The following is a 23,769-nucleotide window of genomic DNA, read 5'->3' as shown; positions in this document are numbered from 1 at the left end:
ACTGTTCTGTGGAGTGATTTGTTTCTGGCTGTCCTTTGACAGGGGAGAAGAATACCTATTTTTTCCTGGCAGGCCTGGGAGTAAAGTTTGACAGTAGTGGCCATAATAAATAAAAAAACAATTGGTGATGTTAATGCCCACACATTTTCAGGTTGTAATTTAAAACTAAATTTAAAAAACTATGGCTGTTGTTAATGTAACTACCTACCTACATTGAAATTGTTACGTAGCTTACCTAACCCTGTAAAAAAAGTTCTTGCTTATGTAGATGGCTGAAGTTTTGGTTATGTAGACTTATTAGCATGTTTTCTTGACTGAGCTACTGTGAGATAGTGGGAGCTTTATGCTCCCATCAGTGTGATGCTGTAGAAAAATTCTGGAGCAAAAATGTCCATTTCCTCCACCCCACCCCCCCCGTTTTCTTTGTAAAAAGTGTTCAGTAAAGATAAAATCCCCAAACAAACCAACAACACCCCCACCCCACCCACAAATGCCATTTTACTCTGGCAGTTTTTGATAGGCAATTATTCATATTTGATAGACAGTTTTAACTGAGCAATGTAGCTGTAGAGAGCATTGTACAAGCTTAATATAACAAGTATATGTTTAGTGCTGCAGAAAATGCATTTAAAAATAAAACTGTAAAATCTCACTGAGTATTTACTAGTCTCCAATGAAAAAAAATAATTAGAAAACCCTAATAATACCAGATTTCTGTTACTATAGCAAGTAACATTTTCCTGAAGTGGTTGTATTCCAAACGTAGCATCTGTTGTGCTGTTTTCTATTTCCTATACAGTGTGAAGCAAGAAAGCAATCCAAACAAATGTTTGAAAATTAATTTTAGTTTTCAATTTTCAGTGAAATATGTGTGGATTTTGTACTGACATAGACATTCTTTGACTTTTCAAAGCATGAGGAGAAGTTGAAATCCCCATGCTAGAGAGTGTTAGTAATGGAATGGAACTCTGGCTCCACAGAAACAGAATAGAAGATTCTCATTGATTTCTGGGAGGCCATAATTCTTTTTGAGTTTTAAGAGGAAGATTCCTTTGACTTACTGGGTACAACAAAGGGGAAAGCATTGCACTGTATCATTCACAGTTTAGTAAGGGTAAAATGGGTATGTGTATTTAAACAGCTGGTTGCAAACAAAGAAAGTGTGATTACATAGCATTATGCTTAAACTATTGTTGTTTTTAGTAGCTTCATGTCTGGCTGTGGGAAGCAAAGTATCTTCAGTATACTGAAAATACCTTACATGTTTTTTTTAAGAATTTTTACTGTTCTGTTCTATGCGTCTGTCCTTGTTAAAGTTGCTTGATGAAAGGATGACTCAGCTGATCATTAATTGTTTTCTGTTTACAGGTTGCGAAACAGCAATGTCACAGAACTGACCAGGTTCATCACAGTAAGTAAGGCATGGCGATAAGTGTTTTCTGATAAGATTTTCTGAGAAGCATGAATCATGTAGGGGGAAAAAGAAGGTGTTAGGTACTGTATGGCTTAGTGCTAAATTCTGCATCCAGGTCCTGATTGCAGCAAGACATTAAGCACAGGCTTAACGAAGACTCTTAGATTCTTAGTTCACAAGTGCTATTACTTTCGTGGCTGCATGTCTAACCGTTGAGTAGGTGTTTTAACAATTAATGTCTGTAATAACACTGTTAATTGTTCTTTCTGGATTTCTTTATATGTAGGCTTGAAATATGATAGAATGTAATCTTAGTGTGTTGCATGTTGTCAAATACATCTTTAGTAGTTTTGATATCTGACATTACATAGTTTAGGGAACAGTTAAAATGAATGGAGAGATTGTGCAGAGAGTTTTGATTCCAAAATCAGTTTTAGCAACTTCTGAAAAAGTACTTTGAATAGTCAGAGCCATGTGATATTTTGCTGTGTGATGAGCATGAATTATCTTGTTTTATTAATAGTTTACTACAATATTAGGAAATGAAGAATAATTTTCCAAGTTTATTATTTTGGTGCTCCTCATATTAACCATCAATTCTTCATACACTTGTGATAATATACCCTGAAAATAGCCAATAACATACTTAAATCTGTAAAGATGTATTGCAAGTTTATGTACAGTAATGAGACAGGTTCATTAATGAGAGCCTTGTTTAGATCCCAGACATGATACTGTGTGATACAGTGGAGTCTTACATTTCAGTAGCAGCCTTCATGCCCTCTTTCCAGAGGTACCTTTGCAATCAGTAAAGATTAAATTTGCACTGACAAGGTGGGGATGGAGGGGGGGGGGGGGGAGGAGGGAAGAAGGCTAAATCAGTCATTTTTACGTGCTGATTAAAATAATTTTTTAAGATTAAATTTAAAAGGCTCAGGTTTTAGAAGTACTTCAGGTGTACAGTTGCGTGATTTCTGTACAATGCAGAAAGAGAAGCTATTAAACCCACTACATGTGACTTAATACAGTACTTAACGGAATGGGAAGAACAGCAACATCTGCTGAATTCAAAGAATGTTTAGGTTCATATGGAGAGAGCAGATCTATTAAATCAAGTGAATTAAAGGTCAAAAGAACAGTTTTCCAGTGAACACATTGCTTAGCAGGCAGTGATATGAGAGTAGGTAAGGGCAGAACATAAGATAGCGTGCTATTTTGAAGTGAGGAGCAGCAATCTGAACCTGTTTAAAAAAGCAGAACTAGGAAAGTCATTAAGTAATCTGCAATAGTAGACAAAAAATAGGAAGACTGTATCTAGGATTTAGAGTTTACTTCAGCCATCAGACATGAAACTTACCCTACTACAGTAGTATAGTGCCAGCTCATATAAGCTAGGCAAGTTTTAATGAAAAAGCTTTCTTTTCTTAAAAACTGAACCCTGTTGTCTCTGTGTTAGAAGTTAACTTTTTTTTTTGGATGTACTGAAATGGAAGGGCTGGGGCTTTCCCAGCCTCCCTGGGTCTGATGAAAGTTGCTGAAACTTCCTGCAAAACTGGAAGCTTCCTCTAGGGGGTAGCGGGCTGTGGTATCTAATTAGTTTTAGAAACATTACCTGTATCTTGGGCTTTAAAAAGGTAAACCTGCTAACCTTCTAACTTGTGAAATCTTGTTTGAAAAAAATAAAATTAGTCCTTTTCCTTGGGAAGGAGGTATGAATCCCATTGTGAATAGAAGTACATAAAAATATGAAAACAACCATTGCTCAAGTTGAAAATTTCTCTGTGACTTTTCTGAACACTGAAGTGTTATGAAAGCTCCTTTCTCCTTAATGTTTTGGGAGTTACTACCCACAAACAAGTCTAGATCCCACTTTGGGGGGGCAGTTTCCCCTAGACTTACAACCATGGAGTGAGAGGTGCTAGATGGGTGCGGCTGTGTTACACTGTGGAACAGTCAGGATGAATACTGAACAAAAAATCGGAAAAGTGCCTTACTCAGTAGAATGAGAAGAATGCTCCTTAAATGGTCAAGTTTAAATGCATAGCTTTTCTTCCTTTAAATATGCTATTGGAGAAAGACAGGAGGATTTATATATTTATTTGTGTTTTTTGGTCAGTTTTCCCATAGGCCTTAAATGCAAAGGAAATAATAGCCAGGTGCTGATCTCTTTCTTTCAACAAGCCAGTTGTTAAGACCGATTGTACTAACTCAGTGTACCAGTTTATTTTACTTGTGTGTTTATGGCCAACTTGAAGTTAGTTACTCCTTTTGTGAGGAATGGAAAAGGTCAAATCTCTGAAACAGGGGAAAAAACATAGCCGTAGCCATCTCTAACACTTCTGTGGGTACAGTCAATTCTTTACCCTACATTCTTTCTTTGTTATGAAGCAATAACAGCCCTTCCATCCAAACAAAGAAATGACACTTCAAAATGCATTCTGTGGTAACAAATAGGTTGCTCCAGGGAGAGCTTGAAAAGACTAGGAAAAATGGCAAGTAATACTTCCTTGTACTTTCTGAGTTGTGGTGGTGTTTTGTTTTGGGTTTTTTTTTTTTTTTTTCCTTCTCTGAAGTCATGCCATTTTAGATACGAGGTTCTTGAGGAGACTAATTTCGGCTCCCAAAATACAAAATTCTTTTCATCCCTAATGGCGGCTCTTGTTTATTTGTTCCAAAAGGTGGTGGTGGTGGTTGTGAATTCTAACAGTACCACTTTACTTGTGGAAACAGAATTAATGCAGAATGTTGGCATAGTACTTGAAAGTTACGCAGATAATGCTTTCAAAAATTTTTTCTGTATGGTTATAATGAAACAAATTTATTAACAGCTAGATTTAAACAAGTGATTTAAAAGTAAAAGATCAGCTGCACAGAAGGCTGAAAAAAACCTTCTAGAGTTAAGGTAAAATGAAGAAGAGAACCCTCAGAATTTGAACAAAATTGTGATGACAAGTTACATTTGAGAGACGCTGCCACTACAGGAATGCTAGTTGGTGAATATTGAGGTTAGCAGAAGAGTCATTGTAGGTGAGATCTACATTGTAAGTTTTTTTCCTTTTGGGGAGGTGGGGGTGGCAGGCAGGCAGGGAGAGAGGGTGGAGGAGAAGATCAAGGCTTCACAAATTGTGCTTTCTGCAGAAAGTAGAAGTAAGGATTTGGCATGTTCTGAAAATTACCCAGTTTCTTTTTGCAGTAACAAGTATGCATTGGCCTACTTTGAATTGGTGGCTAGGAGTGTGAAGATGAACAGCAACAAAAAAAGTGTGTGAGTGTTTTTGCTGTCAGATCCAGGAAAGATGTTATATATTTGAATTACTGCTTCTAAAATGCAGAAATTGCCAAGAAAAGCCCTTCCCTTACATGAAACTTAAGTGTGTGTAAATAGTAGCCTGTTTGCAAACTAAATAAAAACACAACAGTCTCGTAGAAACATGCAAGTTAGGCAGACATCTTGCTTTCTTGTTTGTTTGTGCTTCATCACTTGTCGGATGTCTCAAAACAAAAGAAATGGCACAGAAAGATTGTTTCACTATGAGTAAAATTTGACAAGAAGCCTGGGAACTGGCAACTAATGAGAAACTATTGGTAATAAATTGGAACACGCTGTGTGGAGAGGTAAGGGGGAAAGAAAGAAGAAAAAATTAGGTGACTTCAGGTTAGTGAAAATAGTTCTGTGCTTTTATGGCAATTTGAGTGTATCATTAGCTCCTTCTCCACAACTTCCCATTCTTCTTGTCAGAAGCTAGCTTGAAGCATCTAGATGCAGAGCTATGTTTGCCTTTTTTCATCACGTAAATACTCAAGGGTCTAAAGAATTCAGGTGAAGGTGTATTTGGTTATGGAAAGGGAATCTTTGTTTTTATGTTCCCCCCAAACTATTCTGGGGCCTACAGTGCAAGAAGGACATGGGCCTGTTGGAGTCGGACCAGAGTCGGGCCAGAACAGCTCAGAGGGCTGGAGCCCCTGCTCCTGTGGAGACAGGCTGAGAGCATTGGGTTTGTTCAGCCTGGAGGAGAGAAGGCTCCAGGGACATCTGATTGTGGCTTTTCAGTATATAAAGGAGGATCATAAGAAAGATGGGGAGATGCTTTTTACCAGCGCCTGTAGCAACAGGACAATGGGTAATGGCTTTAAGTGGAAAGAAGGCAGATGCAGATTAGATATTAGGAAGAGCCTCTCCCCGTGAGGGCAGTGAGACGGTGGGCCAGGCTGCCCAGAGCAGCTGTGGGTGCCCCATCCCTGGCAGTGCTCCAGGCCAGGCTGGATGGGGCTGGGAGCAGCCTGGGCTGGGGGGGTCCCTGCCAGGGGCAGGCTGGGAACTGGGTGGGCTTTAAGGTCCCTTCCAGCCCACACTGTCCTGTGATTCTATGAAAACATGCTTCATTACTTTTAGTAATAGTGCTTGAAAAGGAGCAATTCGGTTTTTTGACTGTGTAGGTGGATGTACATTTGGTAAGCTCAGAAAAAATATAAAAGCTGCCAAAACAGCCCATCCCCCAAAGTACATGAGGATTTACTTCTTTGTACATATGTAACACCTGCAGATTTAATTATATCTTTACTTCAGTATAATAACAACAATTAACATTGACTAAGAAACTAAAAATAATATGATGCTAACAGTTTTATGTGCCTACAGTAATTATGCAGAGTGTAAATAAAAAAGTAAAGGCAATTACACTTTTTTCCTACTTAATTTTGCATAGTTATTTTTAGAAAATCTCATCAAAATTGAAACAAAAGTAGTTTATGGCTGTATGTTTGCTGATTTGTCTGCAAAGATGGTCATTGTGTGTGTATATGTTTGCTTGTATGTGTATGTATGTTTAGATTTATCAAAGAGAACAAATTAACATGCTAGATAAAATAATTATGGAAGTAAAATTACAAAATAGCTGACAGTTTCAAGGAGAAAAGAACTAATAAACTGTATTTCTCTGCAGAAAACCTAGGTTTATTACAGTTTTCTTTTAAACTAATAGTCTACATTTTATGTGTTGTGTTTTATAATAGGAAGGCAATTTTAAAAAACAAAATGGAAAAAACCCATACTACTGGCACAGCTTCTGTACATTACTCCCAGCTGTTTTAGTGCTGCTGCTGCAAACCAGATTTAATAATGGTTATTTGCTGAAAGAGTTAAAGAGGAGATTTTGATTATGTATTGTCAATCCATGATTAGTATCTCTTAGCAGGAGTAAGTGGTTTATTAAGCTTTATTGTACAGATGGCAAATGGAGGACCTCAGATTTAAGTTGACTTTTCGATAGTGCCACTGTATTGTTAAGAGCAGCTGATTTTATCTTTGCAATAGCAGTGATCTGTTCTCACAAAAAAGTAGTTTTGTTGTTTACAGGTACTTCAAAAGTTCACAAATCTTTCCAAGTATATACAATTAGATGAGGGTTTTCACTTAGGCTGCTTTGACTTTCTCACAGAAGTGGTGTTCTTAGTGTTTAAATACAAAGCTTTGTCCACTTAGGAGAATGAGAAATATTTCTTCTAATTAAATTTATGAGTATTAATGTACAGTAGCTCTGTAATTTAGATGTTCAGGTTAAGAAGACATTTCTGGTCAAATACTGAAAAGATAATTTTCCATGTGTAAATTGATGCAACCTTATTTGTTGAATATAAATCTTCAGGGACTTTTCTGCTAGTAGCTAATCTGAGTATTCCTGTTTCAGCTAGAAAGCTGCTTTTTGGTAGGACTTCACCAGTTCACCACAGGAAAACTCTTTTTTAAAAAAAAAGTCTGATCTGGGTAAGGATTAAAAGTTTGAGGAGGGAGGCATATTGTACATGTTTTTTTGTTTTTTTCTTTAAATTTTCTGTTACAGCATTCATATGATATTTGATTGTATTCTTAAAGTATATTCATCAAAATCCTTAGGCAAAACTAAATTTGCTTTATTTAATTTCTTTTCTGATTTTAAGGTAAGTAATGAATCCTGTGGTAATAAAGAAAACTTGAAATAGTGGAATCAAAAGAGTCAAAACTGAGAAGGCAACCGTGATTCTTAATTAAGTAAAGAATGAGAGTTCGTTTATTTTTAACTTGACAACTGGAAGAGCTTAGATGTGCATTTTGTGAGAAACTGATGTGAAGATGGAACAGCTTGGTAATGGGCATACTGATCAGCATCTCTCTTCAGCCATGTGTGAAAGGCACAAGGCCTTGGCTTAGTCTTGATTTGTGGTTGTAGTGCTGTTCTTCTGTTGCTTGTATCATTGGTAGTCCATAAAACACTTACTAATTTATTTTGACAGTAGGTGAATAAGAACAAAAACCCCTCTTTTTCAGAAAGTTTTGCCTAGCGGGACAGGTTGGGGGCAGTAGGCGCTTGGTTTTGATAGACAGCAAGCTGAGCATGAGTCAGCCATGCAGTCTTGTGGCAAAGCAGGCCAGCTGCATCACTGAGTGTATCAGTGAGAGTGTAGGCAGCAAGTAGTCTGAGGGGAGCAACTCCTACTGCCCCATTTGGGTGAGACCACATCTAGAGTGCAGTATCCCAATTCAGAGGTCCCAGGTACAAGAAAGGGGCATACTTTACTGAGACCAGTGGCTGGCTACCAAGATGCATAGGGAACAGGAATGTGTGATGTAATACAGATGTGTGGGAGAACTGGAATAATTCAGGCTCGAGGAGGCTCAGTGAAGCTAGTGGTTATCTTGAACTGCCTGAAAGCTGTTAAAAGAAAAGTCAGATTCTTCTTGGAAGTGTACGATGAAGAGAAAAGAGGTAAAAGACACAAACTGTGTGAAGGGAAAACCTGATTGATAAGAGAAAAATTCCTGAGAATGAAAGGTGTCAAACTTCACGAGCTGGCAGTGTGTGCTTGCACCCCAGAAATCCAGTAGCATCTCAAGCTGCATCAAAACAAGTAAGTCCAGCAAGTCAAGGGATGTGATTCTTTCCCTCTGCTCTGCTCTCATGAAAGCCCCCCTTGGATCACTTATCCAGCTCTGGGGTCCCTGGTACAAGGAAGACGCGGACCTGTCGGAGCGGGTCCAGAGGAGGCAACGGAGATGCTCAGAAGGCTGGAGCCCCTCTGCTGTAGAGACAGGCTGAGAGAGCTGGGCTTGTTCAGCCTGGGGAGGAGAAGGCTGTGGGGCAGACCTGATTGCAGCCTTTCAATATATAAAGGAGGATCATAAGAAAGATGGAGATACATTTTTTTTTTCACCAGGGTCTGCAGTGACAGGGCAAGGGGCAGTGGTTTTAAAAAGGAAGATAGGTTTAGGCTAGGTGTGAGGAAGAAATTTTTTACTGCGAGGATGGTGAAACACTGTAACAGGTTGCCCAGAGAAGTTGTGGGTGCCCCATCATTGGAAGTGGTCAGAGTGTGGCTGAATGGGGCTTTGAGCAACCTGATGTAGTAAAAAATGGCCTTGTCCATGGCAGTGGGGTTGGACTTGATGATCTTTAAGGTCCCTTCCAACCCAAACCACTCTGTGCCTCTGCAAAACACTGAAATGGGAGCTCAGCCTGCAAAATCCGCATCTTGTTTAATGAACAAGGCTCTGACCAACTTCATGTAACTTCGAAGTTAACCGTGCTTTGAGTAGGAGATGGGACCAGATGACCCCTGTAAGATCCTTCCAATCTAAACAACTTTATGATTCTATCTTAACTAGGAAGTTGTTAATTATTTCCCTGTTCTTTGCTTTTGTCTCTTTCCTCCTACAATTTTTAGAGGAGGAAGGCAAAATTGGAAAGAGGCAGTAGCACCAACAAGTTGTTGAGTCAGGGCAGTGCTTCATAGCAGGGAGGATGTGGTGGAAGACATCTGCGGTTGTGTAAGAATGAGAAGTACTGGGTTTCTGACAGTGATTGACTCTTTGGTTTTTTCCACTGCCCTTCTACATCCTCAGTGAGATCTTTCTTGGGGTAGTGCTGTCTCCCATATCTGGCCATGCCTGAATACCTTGTCTTGGTCTCCTCCTTAGCTCTGCTGCACTGTAGTAGTACATTCTTTCAAAGATGCATTCCTTTGCTTTTCTGTTGGGCCTGGTTTTCCCCAGTTCAGGAACAGTCGTCTTAAATTTGGATGCAGCCTAGTGCCCTTCTTCAGTTTAGACTCTTGGGTGCAAAAAGTACTGAACAATGAAATTTATTTTTCCTTTTCCAAATAAACAAAACATGCCTGGTAAGATCTTCATTACAGACCACCATGCAGTATTAGACTTGAGACAAGTATGTTTCATGCAGGTGCTCGCTTGTATTCTATAGTTTGCCAGCCCACTTTAATTACTTTGGCTTTTTAGTGGTGTTAGCTGGTGGTAATGAGGAGATGGGTAGGGGTAGTTGAATTGCAGATGAGGTAAGATACAACGGAAATGTATATTGAAAGCAGGTGGGAAATTGAATGAGTTTGGTGGGGCTTTTTTGTTTGTGGTTTTTTGTTTGTTTGTTTTTGTTTTTTGGGTTTTGGATGAGAGATGTGATATGATAGTGTCAGGTGAATACCTGTCTGTAAGTCATAAAATAAACATGTTGGATATATAACCATGTATATCTGATCCTACCCTTTCTAAGGCAAGCGCAAAGGTAATGCCTGAACTAGTTCAACCTTATACTGGAGTCTACCCAAGCCCTAGTGTGATTTATCCAGGGAAATTCTAGTGGGCAGTGTGTTTTGGGGGGTGAAGAGACATTGTTTTCCCTATGGATTTAGAAAAATATTCTTGGCTTAAATTGTGTTTATGTTTGGAATATTAAAAGCAGCCTGAACAAAGTGAGTAGTGAGCAGAAAGCACATATAAATAGAACAGATTCAGTTTATGAAGTGTCTTGACACTTACTTCTGTAATAGGAAGAAGTAAAGACACAGGCAATGAGAAGAAAGGATGGGAGGTGAAGTTGAGGTTGTAAAATACGTGCATTATAGGTGCTATGAAGTAAATTTTCATAAAGTTGCTTGCAAGCTTTCTCTAGTGTTAAATATTTTGCTCCTATATATTTAACATGTCAAAGGTTTGTATGGCAGTAGTTGGACATCTAGCTTTGCAATCATATGTATAAAAAATTGCTTTTATTGATCCATGTATAATCTGTTTTTATCTGAGGTCCTAATTCTTTAGGTATTCATTCAGTAAGGCAAGATTCTCTTTCCTTTTTTGTCCCAGCTCTAATGTGGATTTTTTTTTAAATGAGTTTTTATATACATCAAGAGGTGTAGAGCTGAATGTCATTTTGTTGGTTTCAGTGGAGCTGTGATAGTTTATTCTGCATGGTGGTCTGTAATGAAGATCTTACCAGGCATGTTTTGTTTATTTGGAAAAGGAAAAATAAATTAAGGTTGTGTGCATGTATGTTATTTAAATACAGATTTTAAAATTAACAGGTGTTTTCTAACTGTTTTAATGCGTGTTGTCAATATTTGAAAGGCTTTCTTTTTAGGTTTTTCAAATGTGATTTATTTAAAACAAGCACAGCAATGAAAAGGATGTAGAATTTTGAGTTTTAATATTCTTGTACAAATCAGTGGAAGTAAAGAAGTGGTATGTTAGAGCACAGTTTAAATGCATATCAGTTGAATAAAATGTGGGCTTAGAGCTTGTAGAGGGGCTATAGTTATCATCTGGTTTAGGTGTGTTACAGAGGTGATGTCAAGGTGAAAGCAGACTTGCGGAATAGTTGGAAATCATTGATATTCTGACTCTGAGGCTGTAAATGGCTCTGAGGCAGATGGAGTCATTGTCAAGGAAGAAAAATGGCAGCTCTGGAACATAGATGTTTTTGCTTAGCAGCTCAGCAGCATAGGCTGTGACCTTCCAGTGTTCAGAAGTTCCTCCTGTGCTTTAATAAATTGCCCTCCACTTTTATCCCCTAAAAGTGGATAAATAGTAGTCATCATAATTCAGTACAATTCGGGGTATTTCACTGTGAAAAAAATATAAGCATGCTTCATTGCCACATTTTGAAAAGTAAGCTTTGACGGATGCTTGCAATTTGTGCATGAAGTGCCATAGCTTTTAGCTAAGCATTGTGTGTTACTGAAAATAAAGGCATGTGTCTGTGTTTGTGTGCATAGGTATGACTACTGGTACAGCACAGTACTAAAACTGTGCATGCAAACTGTTAATTCTCTGGAATATGATTTTAAACCACAACAAAAAATACAGTAAACTGGACAATGTTGATTTTTAGAATATGTTCATACTGTGGGCATCTATATCTGTGTGATTTATTCCAGCAAAATACAGAATCTTAGACTCTATTGAAGAAGGTATTTCTGGTTAGTTCAGAGAGGATAAATATGATGGATAAATTCAGTTCATGTTTTTTCTTTACTGATAAAAATTCAGGTATTTTTTAGCACCTGGCAGCATCTAATGCTGTGTACTGTTGGTAACAGTTTAATTTGTGTTCCTTTGAGGTTGAGTCTACATTTATAGGATGAGGGTTCACTTTTATCTGTAGAGTAACTGATTTCTATATTGTCACTCCTATTAATGAAATTTGTGCTGAGTTGTGTAAGTTGTGAAGTTGGATGTCCTGTACTTAAGATAGATGCGTGATTGCCTAAAGCCAAACAGGTATGTAACCAGCATCACATATTTCATATGTACAGTAGATTTGGATATCTTAGGGTCTTTCTCATTTAATCATTTGGATTAAGACTGCATCCTTTAACAGTTTTCTACATTCTTAGGTCCCATATACAGTAGTTTGATCCCTAATAAAACCATTGATGTCAGTTGTGTAGTGTATGGCTTCAGGAGCCTGTAACATCTTGTAGAAGATGCTCAATTGGACAGTTGACCTGTATTACAGGGTAATAAGTCATTGTTAAAAGTGCAAGCATTTCACGACTATCACCTGCCAGCCTACTCTTTAGCCTACTTGACAATTGTTAGAATTATAGAAAGCAATCACTGTTCATCACAGGAGAAAATGACCCAGCACTTTCAAGGGTCAAGGTTGTTGCATTAGAGTCTCTTTCTTTCAGATGCTGGAGGTTGTATAGTCTTCGCTTTTAAAGGTGAGCCCGCTATAATTAACTGTGCCTCTGTCTATTCACTTTCAGTCATTTTGAGATGTAATGTGGATGGCCTTTTTGCAGAAGGACAAATGCTTTGTAATTGAAACAGAATTTTTGATAGCATGTGATTGAAAATAGTCTTCATACATCTTTTCATTAGGACATCATAATGCACAAACCAGAGTAAGACTGCTTCATATGACATGCCTGGATGTTTATATCATGTAGCTGCCTATCTTTAAAAGTGAGAGAAATAGAAGGAAAAGTAAAACCACGTTATATACTTTCAGCTTTCAAAGCCCTTAGTGACGTAAGTGCTTGTTAACGCAGAATTGGAGCACATATGAGGATAGTTTATGGAAATTTTTATGCTTTCAATTACTTACCTAGTTCATTACGTCTACTATCTTGATGGTATTCTTCCTGGGTTTATAACAACAATTTGATGTGACTAGCTCCGGGTATGGTTAAGTCTGTTTTCAGACATTTCATTATTTTTCTCCTCTATTTTTCAGGGGTCTCTTGTGCCTTCTGTTTCTTTGCTGTTGTGGTGGCCGTCATAACTGTAGAATGACTGAATGACTTCCTTATGCCCTCAAGATAAAATGAGAAAAAAAATTTACAAATTAATTTATTTCAGAGGAGCTCTCAGTGCAATTTTGGTATACGAAAGTAACTAATTGGCAGTTTGTCTTCATGGAATTAGGGTTTTGGAGTGTTAGTTGAAAAATAAAGGAGAAAAAGCAGCAAACAACCGCACCCCACCCCACCCTTCAAACTGACCAACCAACTCTACCAAACAAGCCAGCAAACATTTAATTTTTACTGTTTTGTATTAGTTTTTGGTATGACTTTGAACTTACCGATGATAATGCTAATGTGACAGTGGCATTATGGTAACAATATCTTATTTGTATTATTTCAATTGAAAAAACCTCTGTAAAAGAGGAAATGTGGAAAAATGTAGTGGGCTGTATTAGTTGTAATAGTTTTGGAGTGAATTAGAAACATAGTTTTAATACTCTTGGAGTAGGGGTGTAAATAGATTGCTTTTCATCGATGAAGTATATGGCAGCATTTATCCCACGAAACCAAGATAGGGTGTTAGTATAATGAGAGAAAAATGTCTTTTAAAATACCTTAGTAATGTTTTAATTTTTATGGTCAGGTCTGAGTAGTAGAATAAAATACTCCATAGAATAAATAATTCCACACCCTCTCCACCCCCCTTTTTTTTCTTTCTTTTTTTTTTTTTTTTCCAGTAAAGTGTTTGCGTAACTGATGTGTATACTGCATGCTTATACATACTGTTACTGAACTTGCTAGATTGTTTTACTTGGATTCTTGATGATTTTGCACGTTCATGCAAAGCAATTACACTTTATTTGTGTAATGGCTCTAAATTCTGTTCCTGTTTAATCAGTAGATAGAGATTTTTAAAAATGGTTTGTCTTGTATTAAGTTCTTCTATTAATTGCTGTGCAACTTCGGCTGTGAAAGTATAGTTTGTTCAAAGTGACACCTAATTTTTATTAGACATTCCTGCTGTTTTACAGGAAAATAAAACTCCTTTGTCTCCTTAGCATCCATTGATTTTTTTTTTTCAAGGCTACATTAACAATACTGAGAGAAACCATGCAATTAGAATCTACATGTAGCAGTAAGTAGAAAAATAAATATTGTAAAATAAAAACTGTTGTACATACAGTGTTAACAAAATATATTGCAGTGTTGCTGTACTTGAAACATTGAAACCAGGAGGAGGACAAGATACTGAAAGGTCGAGGAAAAATGAGAGAAAGAACAAATGATGCAAAAAGAAAATGACACTGAGGTCTTGGTTTAATACATATGTATTCCAGGTTGATGGCTGATTTCATTAGCAAATCTCATTGTTATGCAATGTCTGTTCTTCTGCAGCAAAATGAATATTGTATTCTCAGAGGGTCTGTGAGTGTGTGTATGTGTATATTATGATGATAGATAAAGAATATATATTTTATAGTTGTTCTAACCTTTTAAAACTTCTGAAAAGCCTTTATATTTTCAAAATAATTTTGTATTTCAGTTTTTCCTATGAAATGGTAAATTAATGGTTATTTTTATGGAAAATAGCAGTTTAACCCTCCTTTTCTGTGCCATGTTTGTTACCTGTGTAATCTTTTCCCCAAAACCTTCAGTTTGACTAAGTAACAGTTAATACTGAATTTACCATATCAGAAATAAAAATCTAGCTGTAAGAATATTGGTCTCTGTAATGCTTTTTTTTAAAGTGGATGATAGTAAAGTATATACAACATCGAAACATATCATCTCAGTCTCAAATCTAATCAAACTCAGATTGCTTTATATTTTAATAGAATATACTGAAAATTATTGTAAGATAGATCAACTTTATTATGAAATGACATGTTTTGGTACATAGGACGATAGGTTCCTTAAGATACTGATGTGCTTTGGTTTCTTTTGTTTCCAAGTTGCTAGTTAAAACTGCTGGTTTTGTAAAGTTAAGGCATTTTGATAAACACAACATTCAAAATGAGAAGGAACATACGGAAGACTTTGATGCAGGAAAATTAAAATGCACTGAAATTATGTAATTTAGGTGTTTTTCTAAGCTCTTTCAGAATTTATTCCATATAAACTTTGTGGGGTTGAAATCTAGTAGTAAATGTGTGAAATGCTACTAAATAAACTACAATTTGGGATATTGAATAGTTTTGTGATTAGTTCTAAGCAATGAGCCAGCATGCTGGATGTTTTTGGGCACTGTGGTAATGTAAAGAATAAACTAGTTTTCTGGGTTTTCATTTGCGTGACTTTTACATGCCTTGAAACAATTTGTTCTTATTAGGATTTTGTTAGAGATGTGTTTAATAGTAGTAGAATATGGCTGGCTTTTTCTGAGTGATAGTTCTGTAGTAGCTACCCGTTTATTTCAATTCCCAGATACTATTTTAAGGATCAAATTGATAGATGAAGTGTCCATGCATTTGGTAAATAATTCAATGAGGAGCAAAGGGCCTTTAAAGTGAAAGTGAATCATGAGCAATATGACCAATAGATGCGACCAGAATACGGAGGAGGTAGAACAAAGAGAAGATTGCTGCCTCTCTTTTCCCCTTGGGAAAGGAAGCCTGCTTCACATTGCTTTGGTAGGGCTAGGGTCAGCTGATGAGTTTGAGAGGTTGCTTGGATTGGTTTAGTTGGTTTTGGTGGCAAGAAACTAGTTGAAATGAGATAATCTGTCTCTTGCTGCATCTTAATGTTTTCAAATGTGTGAGGCTGATTTCAGCATCCTGCGTTCCTCTGTGTAACAGCAGAACCCAAGAATGTTCTCTGCCTCGTAGCATAAGTGGGGAGAGAAGGGTACTGGGGCTTGTGAATGCTGTCAGCATCTAACATACAGGGATGGAAACAGGACATGCTTCCATGTGCCATTGCATGAAGGGGTCTCAGGAGCCAAAGGCACAGGCTGAGTATGAGGAGGAAAGTTGGTTGCTTCGTGTGCCCACCCCCATCTGTAGTAGTTTAGCTGGAGGTCACTTTTGTTAACTTGTTAATTTTTCTTGAGTAAAAAGATGACTTAGAACTTCTGGCGTCCCACCCCAGAAAATTACTTCTGTAAGTAATGAATTGTGCCTTTTGCCCCCTCCTTACTTGTCCATGCAGCTAGTGTCAAAGGATTCCAGCTAAAATTGCTAGAAGCAAAAGAAACTAATACTGTCTGTGAATCTTTTAGAAACAATTGTTGATTTAATGTACTGCAGAGGTAGACACAGGGAGTAAATACTCTCTAAAACCATTGTTGAAAGTTGTATTCACAGATGATGTTGGATTTATTTATTCATAAATGTTTAATATTTTAAGCAAGTATTTCTACTGTGAATTAGTGTTTCTTGCCAGCAATTCTGGTGTTTGCATCAAGGTATAATGCAAAATTCAGATCTCTAGCTTTGTTGGCATTCACTAGGGCTTGTGTAGAGATCACATGTTCTTCTCAGGTGAGTGTAGGCAAGTTTATGGTTTAACTGCTTTTAAGTTTCTTTATCACAGGGTAAACGACGAAGTTATAAATAAAAACTTCTTTTGGAATAGAGCTATACCTGAATTTTATAGGTAGTTCTAGATAGTCTCAGATCTCTCTTTTGGGGTTGATACTTGGTTTTTTGATGCAGGGTTGAGATGATTCTTACACTCTGTAGTGGTATGATTCTTAACTTTTTGAAATTTCTTTGGCAGATAGCATACCACACAAGGCCCTGTAATAAGCTATTGATGTTTAAGAAAAACCAACGACAACAAAAAACAAACAAACAAAAAAACTTTCAAGATTTTGTATTTTCTACGTGACGATAGATTTAATCCCCCCGAGCAATATTTGAAATTTTAATAAAAGAACACCTCAGTATTTTACTGTTACAGTATGTATAGTAAAAAAAATAATTTAAAGATACTTCTTTTTCAATACCCTTATTTATAGCTAGACCCATAGGTCGATACCCTTAATAATTTGTAATTCAAAATTTCTGTATAGAAACTGATACTCTTTTTTTTTGGTTTTTTTTTTTGTTTTTTTTTTTTTTTTTTTAAAAAAATGTCTCCCAGAAAGACAGTAACTGTTCGGTTGGGCTCCCCAGGTTGATGCTTCGCCATTTGCTGAGGGTAGGTGCTGATGTGTATTTAAGACATAGCTGGAGTAGTGATTAATTTTATCATATGTTCCAGTATCCTACTAGGACTGTTTCATAGACATAGTTTCTTCATGGTGCTGAGGTGCTGGATGCCAGTATTTTAGTAGGCTGTAGAATTTAGGGCTGAGAACATCAGTTGTTAAGTCATTGTTCTTACTTTCTTGCTGACTAACACGGATGGAGGTAGTGAGATGTTCAGTGTGTTCAGCTTCTCTAATGGGCGTACTAGTAGAAAACAAATCCCTGCTTTTTAATGTCTTCTACAGACTGTTACTGGGCTAGGGCCTGATTCAACCTGGGGTTCAGAAATCAAGGATGGACCTTCTGCTTGGCTGTTCCTATTTTTGTTTATATTTTTGTTTTCCCTCTCCTTTGTTGCTATCTCAATGCAAAACAGCTGTTCCACACTAACTTTTTTCCGCATTATGAGCAATATGGATAGAAATAATCTTAGGAAAACCATCATTTATGAGCTAATCTTCTGACATGTAGAACTATTGTATGTGATTCTCCCTGAGTCATATAAGACTCAAATTCATTGTGGTTGTATTTTAGGGTGCAGATTTATGGTATTAAGAATAATTACCAGATTGAGGCTTTAAAAGATCATGATCTCCTAAAACTTGTTGTGAGAGCTTGTTCGCAGTGATACTAGTACCAAGCTTCCCTGATTAAATACAACATATGTTGCTTTTTAAGATTATTTAAAGACTATTGTGAAGAGTTCTGGTGATCTTCCTTGTCTTTGCAGAAGGCTTTTCTTGTTTGATGGTTTGGATTGTTACTATTCCCTTCAGAAGCACTGTATATTGTTTGAAGAGACAACTTTTTTGTAAGGCGAGTAACAGTTGAAAACTAGATGAATGAAATGTTGAAGTCTTGCTGTGGTTTTACTTTAAGGGAATGAGTTCTTTTGAAAAGTTTGATCAGGAAATTGTGGCTGTACAAATTATATCTATAACAAGCACAGCTTGTAGAAAGAAGTCTTACTTTGGGTATTGTTTTGGTTGCGGAGATCCCTCTTGCTAATATATCTTACCTTGCTTGGGAGTTTGTGATGGTAGAATAACTCCCTTATGGAAGAAGATATGCACCTTCATTAGCAGGATTCACTTATACAGATACACCTGTTCATATTTAATGATCTTTCCAGTAATGCTTTCTGTATTTTTTTGTCATAGTTTTCCTTTGTTCCTTCCTTGAGCTTAACGTGAAAAATGGCTGCAGTGTAGTTACAACACTGTTACTAGCTTTTCCAATTTGTCAGACATGTTCCTTTAGTGTATTCCCTAGGTCATCTTGTTTCATTCCTCTGAGTTTCCAAGAGGGAGAATGAATTGATTGATCCATTCCCCCACCTTTGCGTATTTCCTCTAGTATGCACATAACCTTTTATCTTGCTGCATGCTAAAGTTCAGGCCCTTGTGCTGTTGTTTCAGGGCCTGGAGCAGTTTCACTTGCACCAACCTGTTGCGTAGTAAGTTGACAGTATTTATCCTGTAAGTTCTGTCTTCTGTCAGTGGACCACATGCTTAATTCTAGTTGCTTAGGAATAGCAAGCTTTTTCTTTGTTAGTTGAGTTTTTTGGGGGGGGGAGGTGAGGTGGGTGTTGTTTGTTTGTGGTTGTTTTTTTCCTTTTTAATTTTCATAGAGCCCTCTTCAGTTCCACTGTGAAACCCTGGTTTTTAAACTGGAGCTTGTTGAAAGTAATTTTTTGAAAGAGTATAGATTGAAAACAACTAGCTTTTCTCACTGGATCACTGCCGTGTGCAATTTGAGTTTTTTTGAGGAGGAAAAGCATTAGGCAGTTTAAAAAGGGGGGTGGGGGGAAGCATTAATTTTTTCTTCTTTTAAAATTCTGTTCAGTAAGTTAATTTTGATCATTTCTGAGTACTGCTAGGAGGTTTCTTTAATTGTGCTTTTTGGAGATAGACGGTTAAAATCTGAACACAGTGATCAGCATTTGCTTTTCTCAGTTTCAGGTTTTTCCAGAGTTGATTCACATTTTCATTTCATAGCACGTTTTCATGCCAAAACAACTTTGTGAGTGGTTTGTTCTGGGGTGTGCGTCCACATAAGCATAATTGAAAAGAAAAGAAAATACTTTTATTTGGCTTGGCTTAGAAAAGAATACGACAGAGTAAGGCAGTGATGACTATGTAACATTGTGGAAAAAAACTTCCTTCATGGTTCAGTTATTTTTATGTTTTGGGCTACCTTGTTGCCTCATGTAATTAAAATACAGATAAAACTGCATGTTTCACCTGGGTTGGTTTTGGTCATGTGAGCCTGTGTGTTTACTAGTGATCTGAGTGCTCCACCTGCCTTCCAGTTTGTTTACCAGGAAATCAAGTTGTGTAAACTGCAGGAAGTACTATTTGACCCTCTCGACAGTATCTCATTACAATAATTGCTAATCTCTGAATAAGACAGCCATGTTTTGTGTGTAACACAGAAGGAGGTTGTGGTAGATTTTAGATGCTTCCTCAAACACGGCTTTGTAAAAGCTTGCTTGAATTTTGTTTTCAGGGTGGCTTTTGACAATAGACATCTGGCAACCTTTGGGCTTAGCAGAGCTCGGGCTCCGTAGCCTGTGTTCGGTTTTCCTTCTTAACTGAGGGGGGTTGAAGGAAAAAAACCACAACCCAACACCAAACCCACGGCTTGTTTTGGAGTGCTGTCACTGCTCTGCAGCGACAGGATAATGGCTACTTCCTGATTAAACCACTCTCCACAGTAAGCTGTTAATGTTCTGTATCTATTCTTCTGTACTGCCAAGTGTTCAGTGCTTTTCTTGTGTGCTTCCTTCCCTCTCCCCCTCCCTCCCTCCCTCCCTCTTTCCCAGGTTAATAGTTTGAAATGCTTATAGATTGCAGAAAGAATATATAGAGTTGCAACTTTCAATTTTTTTGCTATTCTAAGATAGACAACTACTGCTTTTTTGTAATGCTTATCTAATGGTAGTAATCAGCAAATATATCTGATTTGCATGAGATTTTAAACAAAGTCTATTTAGGTGTTAGACAACTAGCATTAACTTTATGAAAAATTCTGATGAATACTCTGGTTAAATACAATGACATAAAATATATGCACATTCCAAAGTATTGGTGTTTCATAGCTTATTTGTTATCACTTGCAGAACATGACTAAAAAACAGTTTTCAAATTAAACAAAACGGCTTTTTTTTTCAGCTTTTCTTATGTTTTGGAAGTGTTGTGCTGTTTCTATATTTATTATAGTTGATGTGTTATTTTTACTTCAAGTAATTTCTTGACTCTTGCTGATGAGGACTAGGTGGGTGTGACATCTATTACTCGGTGCACAAGTCATTTTATTTTGCTTCAGAGTATCAGCCTAACAGGTTTCATATTGTAAAATGATGGTTGCCATGCAATTTTGGTCATCTCTGCTCTGTTAAATGGGTCTACAATGATTATTTTTTTGTTGTTTTATTAAGGTTGGTCTTATCATACACTAGTATAAATGGCAAGGAATTTGCAATAGCATTATATGTACCACGAGACACTTCACTGAAGTTCTGTACCAGATAATGCCAATGCATGTTTTTGGTTATTTTGTGAAACTTTAGTTCCAATATAACTTAATATTAAAATAATAATGTGTTCTTGATACCAGAGACTTTTGGACTTTTTTTTTGTAAGCTAGAGAGTATTAAAAAAACCCTGTAGTGAATTCCTGGCCAAAACCATTATTGCTGTCCACTTTTTTTATTACTGTATCCACTATCTTGATAGATACTAGAACCAAAAATGAAATCTGGAGGAAAATTACGATTCAGTTAAAAGAAATAGGTATTTTCATCATAGTTAAAAGAACAGGTATTTTCAAATAGCTATTATTAGAGAACTTGTGAAGTAGACAGCATATACAAGAGATGTGTGTGTTTGACACTGAGAAAAACAAGTAGGTGAGGAGTTCTTCCAGCTTGGGGTAGAAAGAGGTTTTTGGAGATGCTTGACCTGTTAGTTCATGTGGGTTTTTACATACAGAGAAAAGGGTGTGGGCAATGGGGTTTAAGCTAGTAGATATGGGTCTATTTTGAGGGGAACAAAGCAGGAAAAGTGCCATGGGGAAGAAAAGAAGATTCAACCTACATGAATCTGTTAAAGGGCTCTTCTCCAGTGGTAGTGAAGACCTGGTATTTGAAAACTGTCGATGTGCACTGTACCCACATATTCTGAGGATTACTGAGCAGTGAGAGCCAGTCAGCATTCTGTGTGAAACTATGACCTCTTCATGTGGAGAGCATCAGCTGCCAAATCAAGGTTTCATGGGATAGCCTTAGGTCTGTTACGCATGCTGCTTCCCTTACAAGCACCTTTAACACTGGCTATTTAATTTGAAAGGCTGGTGACCTGCAGTATTATTCTATGCTAATTCCTCTTACAAAATGGCATTCCATTAATTTTTTTTAAACAAAATACTGAATTGTTCCTGTTACTAAATAAAATTTTATGTAAACTAAGTTACAGCAATGCTTATTATTGACGATGTCTAAGAAATGTCCTAATGTGGGTGGCAGCAAAATATATCTGTCTTCTTTCAGCAGGCTTGCACTTCCTCATTGTCTAGCTGCCTTCTTGGACCCCGGTCAGTTTTTTCTAGAGTCCTACAATCCTCATGTATTAAAAATGTTTCCCTTGCTATTTTTAATCTTTTTTGCATACTCCATCTCTATAGAGGCTTTAAAACTTAAAACTTGGTGCCTCGCAACTGAACTTATTGGCTCAAAGCTTCAGCTTAGCTTACCTGATTAAACTGGATTCCTGTAAAACAGGAGGGACAGCCCTGATCTGATGGGTGCTGCTGGTGCTACCTGTTTGTGGGCTGCCTCGGTTCATGTCAGCTCTGTGTCCCATGGGGAGAGGGCAGTGTGGGTGGGGGGTGGCTGCATTTGAGGAGTGCAGCTGCTCTTGCTGCACAGAGAAGGGCAGGCAAATCCTAATCCAGGGTGCAGCCATCGGCCATCACTGCACTCTTGAAGTGATCGCTGTGTGGCCGAGTTGGAGCTGCTTAGGCTTCCTTCTCCCCCACTGCACAAAAGAGCTACAGTTGTATCTGTTACTTGTATATGACTGTGATGTACCAGCTTGCCTTTGCAGGGTGCCTTTAAATACTCAAAGAATGGTTTATGGGAATACTTTGTGTCTTTGGTAATAATTTAAAGATGAACAAACTTTCCCAGGAAAACAGCACTTGATACAGCTGAAATGGACTCCTGTATTTTAACTAGTATTCTTCACTAATGTAGGAAAATGTGATGTTTAGCATGTGGTTTTGTTAGAAGCCTAAAATCTAGATATGTGTTCTGACAGTGCTTTTGTTTTTGTAGGTGGGAATATGGGTGGTGTATTATCTTTTTTCTCTCCAGGCTGTAGAAATACAAATGCAGTCTGTCAGGTTTTTTTATGTCTAACCACTTCCTTCAAGTGTGTAAATAACATTATCAGATTTGCATCTGCTTGGTTCGTAAGAATAGTACTGTGAATGGAGTCAGTAAGGGTAGTCTTCTGATGTGGTAATAGCTGCCATGGTTTCTGCTGAGGCTTGGTTTTATTTCTTAGTATCTTGAGAACCCCATCATTAAGAACACAGCATAAGAAGGACTCAGGCCTGTGGGAGTGAGCCCAGCGGGGGCCACGGAGATGGGCAGGGGCTGGAGCCCCTCTCCTGGGAAGCCGGGCTGGGAGAGCTGGGGCTGTTCAGCCTGGAGAAGAGCAGGCTCCGGGGGGGCCTTAGAGCAGCTCCCAGCGCCTGAAGGGGCCGGCAGGAAAGCTGGGGGGGGGCTTCTTACAGGGGCATGTGTGACAGGGCACGGGGGTGGCTTTGAGCGCAGAGAGGGCAGATGCAGGTCAGATACCAGGAAGAGCCTCTCCCCGTGAGGGCGGCGAGGCGGTGGGCCAGGCTGCCCAGAGCAGCTGTGGGTGCCCCATCCCTGGCAGTGCTCCAGGCCAGGCTGGATGGGGCTGGGAGCAGCCTGGGCTGGGGGGGTCCCTGCCCGGGGCAGGGCTGGGAACTGGGTGGGCTTTAAGGTCCCTACCAGCCCAAACTGTCCTGTGATTCTATGATTATTATTCCTTCTTGTTACTCTGTTTAGGTAAACTTAAAGTGGAGTCTTTGTTTTGTTTTGGTTTTGGTTTTTGGTGTTGGGTTTGGCTATCTCAATTTTGTAAAAGATCATAGCGCCCTAAACCTAGAAAAAAACAATGAACAGATAAACTAAGAAAGGTATTTTGGAAATGAGGGTGGATGCCAATGACAAGGCTGTCTGACGTTGATTGCTACTATAGCACAGAATGCTTCCTTCTAGAGCTGGTTCTCGGTTTCCAAAGAACGACATGATTTGAACAACTTGAAAACGTGGAAACCATTTATCTGTGTGTCAGCCTTGCTGCCTCAGACTATTAGTGGGAGCCATTACATTCCTGCTAGATGACACCACAAGGTGCTTTAAGAGCTCAGAACTGAGGAATTAGCATTCCTCAATGATCAGTTTGTTTGGTTTGTGGTTTTTTTTATTTTATTTTTGTTCTGTTTTCTTTTAGTCAGGGTGCCAAAACTCAATGACATGAGAGGATGATAGCCTTCTTCGCTATCGTACAGGCTGAAAGTGGTGTTTGCTGGCATTGGGCAATTGAATGTACAATT

At 38.0% G+C, this 23,769-nt stretch overlaps 1 protein-coding gene across 4 annotated transcripts in view; it reads left to right on the top strand.

The window, feature by feature from the left end:
• BAZ2B (bromodomain adjacent to zinc finger domain 2B) overlaps positions 1–23,769 on the top strand; it is a 157,869-nt gene that overhangs the window by 35,021 nt on the left and 99,079 nt on the right. For 2 of the 4 annotated variants that reach the window (XM_080398660.1, XM_080398649.1), the window contains exon 2: positions 1,369–1,411. The gene's annotated coding sequence lies outside the window, so the exon portion shown is untranslated. Of the gene's footprint in view, positions 1–1,368; positions 1,416–16,986; positions 19,834–23,769 lie in introns of those variants that run through there. The other 2 variants (XM_080398650.1, XM_080398651.1) reach the window with 2 other exon arrangements.

This window comes from Falco punctatus, assembly GCF_963210335.1.
Source record: "Falco punctatus genome assembly, chromosome: 8".
Classification (NCBI taxonomy): Eukaryota; Metazoa; Chordata; class Aves; order Falconiformes; family Falconidae; genus Falco; species Falco punctatus.
The sequence above is the reverse complement of the archived record's forward strand: the minus strand, read 5'-3'. Positions and strand labels throughout refer to the sequence as shown.